We start from the raw sequence: 9,672 nt of genomic DNA on the forward strand, positions 1-9,672 counted from the left end.
GAAGTAGTCAAAAAATTCTCATGAGTTTCTTTAGTACAGTAGAAGATAATACCTTTCATATGAATCTCATATTTACACCAAATACTCAAAGAATTTTCAAAATTAAGTCGAAAAAAGTGAACTTGAAATGCACAAATAGAATAACATCTCAAATAACTTAATATGTTCGAATATCAAACACATTAACCTTATTCAAACATAATAAACAAACATCTCACATGACCTAATATGCTCGGATCTAATTCATCAAAATATTAATGTATAATGGATAACAGGATGAGAAAATAATAAAGACAGATGTTCAGTGTATACTACATAACCTGAAACTTTATAGTTGACCAATAGTGTAGGTTGAGTCGTCTCATAGGTTGGTATCTGCCCATGCTACTCAATTTAGTGACATTCATACGTTGGCTTATGTAATTTATTTGCTACCTTATTTCCTTGACAGAAGACTTGATGGTGTTGTGGTAACAAAGAAAATGAACTATATCAAATGAAGTGTGCAAAATGATGCATCCCATGTGCAGATGCATAATATAATTGGAAGTAATAGAGAAAAAATTTGTGTTCTTCTTTCAAATTCTAGAGAGAAGAGGCAAAATCGCCAAACCAATACTACCTATCTGGTTAGTGATCAGAAATACAATATCACCCGAGAAAAACTTGAACCAAAATTGAAAACTTCTGGAAAAGTGATCCAAAAAAATAGAAAAATCAAAGCCCAAGCCAAACAGGAGCAAATAAAGATAAATACCTGAGGAAGAGCTTGATTTTGAATTCTACAATTTGCATATGAGTAAAGAGGAAAAGAGTAGAGAAAAAAACAGAGACACATGCAACTAAGCTGGAATATTGAACTTTTATTCAATGACCAAACTACCCCAACACATAGTACAATTCTTGTGGTGGTGTTCGGCAGTGTACAAATTGAATAGCCATACACGTGTCAACAAGATAAAGATGAAGGCCCATGTATAAGGTACCATTCACAAAACTTTTAGGACAATTAACTAATTGCAGTGTTAGTTTCACTTCTAAACAAGGGTAATAATAATAATGTGCCTAGATTCTGACTTAGCTCCTTCAACCTCTTCTTCAATTTTATCCTTTGTCATTTTCTCGCATTATTCAATAATCAATAGTATTGAAATATTAACATCCTATCCATGTTTGAATTAATTAAAAAAAAATCGTACATAGTATTTAATCGTGTTTGCATTAATTATAAAATTCGTACATAGAATTTAATCGTGACTAAATAATCAAATAATTAAGCACATAATATAAATAAATTCAATACAATTACAATAATTCATGGGACAAAAGAAGAAGAGAAAGACGCAAGATGAACCCGTAAGTTATACGATAGATTTATCATTTGTTTTGATCAATGACTTTCTAGTGTTTTTCAACTGAAAATTTCTTAGGAATTTCCAAACAAAACCAACAATATTTATATGTGCTAGGATCGAAACTCTTGAAAATATAAAATTTTATTAAATCAAACTCCTGAATAAATTCATAAATTTGAAATTCATATAATCATAAGAGAAAATATATGCTTCAAATTAATCAAAGGATGTTAAATAAATATCCCTAATAAGTTCAAAGAAGTAAGAAAGATTTTCATTATCCTTAGCGAAGGGATTTGAAACCTTTGGAGAGTAGTAGAAATAATTAATACAAGTCTGCAGACGAGTAGATGCACGTTGAGACGCTTCATCCAAATCACCTTTGAAGATTAACATACTATTCAAATACTCAAAATCGTATTTCAAAAGTACATACTGATGAAGACACTTCTTGTAAAGTTGTTTAAATTCCGGATTTGTTTCATTTGAAGTGACTGTCACAATCTTTCTTGCAATATTCGAGTAGTTTGAATATGCCATTTGAATTGTAGCATCTTCAATATTATATTTAGTTCTTGCCCGTTTAGCCATTGTATTATTTCCAAAAACATTATAGCAAAAATCTTTTACAGTAGAAGAATCACAAGCTCTCTGAATTATTGGGGTAACAGCATTTGCTCTTAAATTTGAATTAAAGATTTCAACACTTAATAGAAAAATGTAGGGAAGGAGGAAGATTAGTGACATAGATGAAGAACTAAAAATTGGTCTCCCCATTTTTTTTAATCTCACTTCGACTTATCCCAATGTTTTTCTTTGAAACTATAAATACTGGTTGGTTTGATATATTAAATGCAAGAAATTACTCATTAGATTTAGTTTGACTAATTTTCAAAGTTAAATTAGATTACATTAATTAAATATTTTAAAATAAAATTTTAGATATTCAAAAACTATATGGAAAGTACTATAAATTGCAACTATATAGATAACATTAAAAAAAAAAAATCAAAGTTAAATTAGATTACATTAATTTGATATTTTAAACTAGGGAAAAAGGACAAATATACCCTTGAACTATCGTAAATGGTATGCCGATACCCTCCATCATACCTTGGGACATTGGTGCCCCTGCCTCCAAAAACTAGAGCATATATACCCTTCACTCTAACGAAAGACTAAAAAGGGGAACGTGACACAATTTTATCCGTCTATCTGATATTTAATAAATATCAGGTCGGTGGATAAGATTATGACAAGTGTATTTCGGTTAGTATAAAGGGTATATGTAACATTTCGCAATTTGAAATAACTAGGAAGAAGCTAATAATTGGAAATAGTCATTTTTGGAAAGAATGAAAATCTGGAAATTTTGTTAAGTTAGAATAAGTTGAGTTTTGGCTAACTTCAAATGGCCATAACTTCTAGCTCAGGATGATTTAGAGGAACTTCTAGATATGGTAGGAAATCTCTTGGAATGATCTTTCCAACGCCGCTGAGTTTGCGCGATTCCGAGTTCGTATGAGTGAGTTATGCCCTTTGGAAGTTGGGTGTTGGAATAAAGAAAATCCAATCCGGATTTTGAAAGGGTAGTTTGGTCTTTTCCTTGCCCAATTATTTTATTTCGTTTTTGGTAATTAAGTTAGGGTCTAATCAGAATTAGAACAGTTTACGCTTTTACCAAAATACGCTAGGGCTTGGAGAAAAGAGAAAAAAAGAGAAAAGAGAAGAGAAACAAGATTCGTCAAGATCATCGAGTTTAGATTGTGGATTTCATAAGGGGTGATTCCTACAAGGTATGTGAGATCACATAGTGTTGGGTTAGTTCACCCCCGCATCAATCATGATTCAATTTCAGCGAAGTTATTAGATTTAAAAGTTTGAGTTCTTGATGAAATTCGTTTGAATTCTTTTGGGTTGTGTTGTTGGAGTTTTCTTGAGATTGATTCATGTTGTTACTTGTGTTTTTCGAGTAGAATCTGATGTATATTGAGGGCACAAATGATTCTAAGTGTTTGGGGAAAGAACCATTGAAGTTTAGAGGGTTTAGAGATGAAAAACGAGCAAGAAAAGTCGTCAAACACCTGGGGATAGGGATGGGGTGTCGCGCCAGCCAACGCGCCCCAAAGAGGGCTCTGAACTTTCACCCTTAGGGCGCCGCGCCAGCCAGCGTGCCCCAGGGCAGTCTCTGAACTTTGCCCTCTGGCGTCCCGCGCCTCTCAGAGCGCCAGGAATGCCAGTCTTTCCCACTTTTTAGTACTAGTTCCTTAGCAATATACCTATGTTTTCTAGTTAATTTCAATACTCTAAGGTACATCTAAAAATCATGAAATCATCTATAAACATGAGATCATGAACCTTGAATCCATAATCCAATTCAAGGAAAGTTAAGATCAAAGTCAAGAGAAGTAAGAGTCAAGTCAAGAGAAGTTCTTAGAGTTTTTAAAAAGTCTTTTCCAAATGTTTTAACTTTGTTTTAAGACTTAAAGTTCNCGCCAGCCAGCGTGCCCCAGGGCAGTCTCTGAACTTTGCCCTCGGGCGTCCCGCGCCTCTTAGAGCGCCAGGAACGCTAGTCTTTCCCACCTTTTAGTACTAGTTCCTTAGCAATATACCTATGTTTTCTAGTTAATTTCAACACTCTAAGGTACATCTAAAAATCATGAAGTCATCTATAAACATGAGATCATGAACCTTGAATCCATAATCCAATTCAAGGAAAGTTAAGATCAAAGTCAAGAGAAGTAAGAGTCAAGTCAAGAGAAGTTCTTAGAGTTTTTAAAAAGTCTTTTCCAAATGTTTTAACTTTGTTTTAAGACTTAAAGTTCAAGTTGAGTAAAGATTAAAGAGTAAAGTTTGAAGTTCATTTCTTCAAAAATATATGGGGACTATGTATTCCCAAAGGGTTTAAAATGTTTTCACATTTAAACAAGAAAGGAAACTTCGATTTCCAAAGAGCCTTCGGCTAGTTTTCAGAAAAGAGTAATCGCTTTCTAAAAGAAGCAAGAGAGGAAACTTTGATTTCCAAGATAGCCTTTGAGCTAAGTTTTTGAGCACTAATCTCAAATCACAGAAAGAAGTATGTTTTAAACATAAGAGCTAATATCATATTTTTTGGAGTAGTATTGAGCACCGATATAGGGGAAAGTTCAGACAACTCACAGCCCCTATAAACCATGTAGCCATCATGGGTAGAAAAGGGTCATACTTTTTAGATGATTCCTTTAGTGCTTTTTAGCATAAACTAGTGGATTTACTTAGTAGTTCAGGTTCATACCCTTGGCAAGGTATAGGACGGCCATGGCAGCGTGAGGCAAAACGTTGTATCATCACAATAGCTTTTACGTGATGGTTGTCGGTTAGAGAAACTCCCACAAAAGTAATTGTATTCTCAAATACACAGTTTATTTGTATTTTTACATACATCTCAGAGTTATATGTATCTTTGCATACATACAGAGTTGACATCATGTTTTAAACAACTTTTCTTTATATTGCACTTGTTTTAAACTTATTTATATTGTAATGAGTCCAGTTATGTTGAGTTGAGTTCAGTCAGGTAAGTTCTTCAGATTATTTTCTAGCCTATGTTGTGTTTAGCATTCCAACTCGCATACTCATACATTTAATGTATTGATGTCAGTTGCCTACATCTTATTATAATGCAGACACAGGAAACTAGGATCGGCATCCAGTACATCGTTGATCCAGTGAGCACTCCAGAGTCAGTTGGTGAGCCTCTTTGAATTCCGAAGGACTCATTTTTATTGCTTTCAATTATTTTATTAGTTCATTAGGATGTCGTGGGGTTTGTCCCGACATCCATCTCAGTTATTTTAGAGGCTTCATAGACAGTCAGATGTTAGTTCATTAGTCTTTTCATTGTCATTATCTTATGTTAAGATTTGAGTTTGCCTTAATGGCCAAGTTGAATGTTCCATTATAGCATTCCAGTTTATTACATAGACTTGTCTCTATTGAATTAAGTTTTCCGCTGAGTAAGTGAGCCAGACCAAGGGTTTGCTTGGGGCCAACAATGGTTCTCGAGTGTCAGTCCCGCCTAGGGTATAGGCACGGGGCGTGACAGTATATATGCTCTACTTTTTGGACGGCAGGGGCACCAATGTCCCAAAAGTATGACGGGGGGTATCAGCATATCATTTATGATAGTTCGGGGGTATATTTGTCATGTTGCCCTTTAAACTATAAATTTTAGATATTTAAAAACTATATGAAAAGTACTATAAGTTATTTAAACCTCTTTGTAAAAATTAAAAATATGAAGGATTTAATAGATATTGCATATAATATTACATGCATTAAATATTTGTAGATGCATACTGTTGTAAAATGAGAGCAAAATATAATAATACTAAACAAGAAATGGAAGACAAATGCTATTAAGAAGTATAGAGTAGAGAGTATTCTTTTATCTTTTTTTTGTTGTCTTTCTTAAGGGTGAAAGAATACCCTTTTATAGGATGTAGAAATCATTTGTTTAGAACCTTAAACCAAAATACATTAGTAATCTTTAAGGCATACATTAAATTAATACATTACGTTAGGTTGTTGATGAAAAGAAACATGCATAATTAAATGGATTTGTAACACTCTCCCTTGGATGTTTATAGATAATGTGTCTCGTTAAAACGTTACTAGGAAAAACCTAGTGGGAAAAAGCCTAGTGAAGGAAAAATAGTACACACGTCTTGTAATACGCCTTGAGTGCTGCCTCATTAAAAACCTTACCAGGAAAACCTAGTGGGACAAAACCTCGGTTAAGGGAAAAAGAGTACAACGCGTATTTTACTCCCCTGATGAAACTTTATTTGATATATTGGAGACGACGTATTCCAATCTTATATCTTAGCTTCTCAAATGTTGGCGTTGACAATGCCTTAGTGAATAAATCTGCAAGATAATCACTCGAACGAATCTGTTGAACATTTATCACACCATTTTGTTGAAGATCACGTGTGAAAAAGAACTTAGGTGAAATATGTTTTGTTCGGTTTCCTTTGATATATCCTTCCTTTAATTGAGCTATGCAAGCAACATTATGTTCATACAATATTGTTGGAGTCTTTGTTTGCACAGAAAGACCGCATAATTGCAAAATGTGTTGAGTCATTGATCGAAACCATACACACTCTCGACTGGCTTCATGAATGGCTATTATTTCTGCATGATTTGAAGAAGTAGCAACTATTGTTTGCTTCATCGAACGCCATGATATAGTTGTACCTCCATATGTGAATAAATAACATGTCTGAGATCTAGTTTTATGTAGGTCAGACAAATATTCTGCATCTGCATAACCGATCAATTCTGACTTGGATGCATTAGAATACAACAATCTCATATCAATTGTTCCTTAAAGATATCTGAATATATGCTTAACACATTTTCAATGTCTTCTTGTTGGACATGAGCTGAATCTCGCCAATAAACTTATTGCGAAACAAATATCTGGTCGGGGATTGTTGGCAAGGTACATTAGCACCCGAATAGCAATGAAATATGGTGTTTCATCACCAAGAATCTCATCATCATTTTCTTGAGGTTGGAATGGATCTTTATTTATATCGAGAGATCTCACAACCATCGGGGGTACTCAATGGGTGTGATTTATCCATGTAAAATCGCTTCCAAACCTTTTCAGTATATGTTGATTGATGGATAGATATTCCATTTGTCAAATGTTCAATCTGAAGACCAAAATTTGTCTTACCAAGATCTTTCGTTTCAAATTCTTTTTTCAAGCACTCAATAACTTTTGAAAGCTCTTTAGGAGTTCCAATGATGTTCAAGTAATCAACATAAGCATATATTATTACAAATTCAAATTTTGACCTTCGTATAAAAATACAAGGACAAATAGGTTCATTCTTATACCCTTCCTTTAACAAGTATTCGCTAAGACGATTATACCACATTTGCCCTGATTATTTCAATCTATATAAGGATTTGTGAAGCTTTATTGAACAACTTTCTTTTGAATTTTTATATGTTTCAGTCAGGGATTTTCATAAAAATATTGTGGTCTAGTGAGCCATATAAATAGGTCGTGACAACGTCCATTAAATGCATTTCAAGCTTTTCATGAACTGTCATATTTATTAGGTACATGAAGGTAATTGCATCCACCACAGGAGAATACGTCTCCTCATAATCAATGACAGGCCTTTGCGAAAATCCTTGTACCACAAGTCGTGCTTTATATCTTACGACTTTATCATTTTCATTGCATTTTCGCAAAAAAAACTCATTTTTTCCCCACTGGCTTGACACGTTCAGGTGTTCGGACTACTGGTCCAAAAATTTCACGTGTTTCAAGTGAAGTCAATTCTGTTTGAATTGCTTCCTTCCATTTTGACCAATCATTTCTCTGTCTACATTCATTGACAGATCTTGGTTCTAAATCCTTATCTTGTTGCATTATTTCAACTGCAACATTATAGGCAAAAATATTATCCACCACAATATTATTTTGATTCCACCTTTTTCTCGTTGAGACATAATTTATTGAGATTTCCTCATTCTCATTATTTTCAGGTGCATAGACCTCCTTAGTGGTGTCATCATTTATCATGTCTCAGAGCTTTTCATGAGAAATTGCCTCCATATTATGATCATCTTGATCATTTATTCCTTTCCTTTTTCAAGGATTTTTATCCTTGGAACCAATTGGTCTACCATGTTTTAAGCGTGGTCCAAACTCGTTTGCCTTAACATTTTGTCCTATCGGGACATCAACTCGAACTTGAGCATTAGCAGTTGGGATATATAATTTAGTAAGTTTTGGAAGGTTAGTAAATGCATCTGGCAGTTGTTTTGCAATATTTTGCAAATAAATCATCTTTTGAACTTCTTACTCACATTGATTTATTCGAGGATCTAAATGAGACAGTGAAAGTGAATTTCAATCTATCTTATTTCTCAATTGCTTTTGTTCTCCCCCTAATGTTAGGTATACTGATTCATCAAAATGACAATCAATAACTGTAAATAAATCTCCAGTTCTAGGTTCCAAATATTTTATAATAGAACGAGATTTATACCCAACATATATCCCCAATCTTCTTTGGGGACCTATCTTTGTGTGTTGCGATGGACCCATTGGAACATATACCACACAATCAAAGATTTTAAGATGGGAAATGTTTGGCTCTTGATCAAAAACCAATTGCAATGGGGAGATGTCATGATAGTTGATTGGCCTTATGCGCGCAAGTGCTGCTGCATGCAATATATCATGCCCCCATATTAAAACAAACAACTTTATCCACATCAACAATGGTCTAGCTATTAATTGGAGACGTTTAATCAATAACTCTGCTAGACCATTTTGAGTATGAACATGTGCAACAGGATGTTCAAGTGTTATTCCAGTGGACAAACAATAATCATTAAATGCCTGAGATGTAAACTCACCAGCATTATCAAAACGAATTATTTTTATTGTATAATCAGGAAATTGTGCTTTTAACCTTATTATTTGAGCCAACAACCTCGTAAAAGCCATATTGCGAGTTGACAATAAGCATACACGTGACCATCTTGTAGATGCATCTATCCAAATCATATAATATTTAAATGGTCCACATGCAGGGTGAATATGTTCACATATATCACCTTGTATCCTTTCCAGAAATGCAGGGGATTCCACCCCAATCTTAGCCAATGATGGTTTGATAACCAATTTTCCTTGTGAACAAGTAGCACAAGAGAATTCCTTTGATTGAAGAACATTTTGGTTCTTCAAAGTATGTCCATGTGAAATCTCAATTATTTTGTGCATCATATTATAACCGGGATGGCCCAACCGGTCATACCAAATGATAAAATCATTGAAATCAATAAATCTTTTATTTACTACGACATGTGATTCAATCGTACCAATATTTGTATAATACAACCCAGAAGAAAGTGCAGGCAATTTTCATGCACAGTTTTCTTCTCTGCATTTATTGTAGTAATATAAAGGTATTCAACCTTTCCTTCATTCTCAGTCTCAACATGATAGCCATTTTGGTGAATAACCTTGAAACTTAACAAGTTTCTTTGAGACTTAATACAATACAATGTATTATTAATTACCAATAATGTTCCTCCGGATAGTAATAAGGCCGCTCTTCCAGAGCCCTCAATCAATTTTGTATTATTGGATATTGTATTAACATATGCCTTTTTCACTACCAAATGAAAGAAATATTTCTTTTCTCTTAGTATCGTATGAGTTGTGGCACTGTCCAGAAGGCGCATATCTCCATTACTCATATTGAATCCAACTAAGGACTGGAAATTTTTATTTATCTTT

This window comes from Solanum stenotomum, chromosome 2 (assembly GCF_019186545.1).
Source record: "Solanum stenotomum isolate F172 chromosome 2, ASM1918654v1, whole genome shotgun sequence".
Classification (NCBI taxonomy): domain Eukaryota; kingdom Viridiplantae; phylum Streptophyta; class Magnoliopsida; order Solanales; family Solanaceae; genus Solanum; species Solanum stenotomum.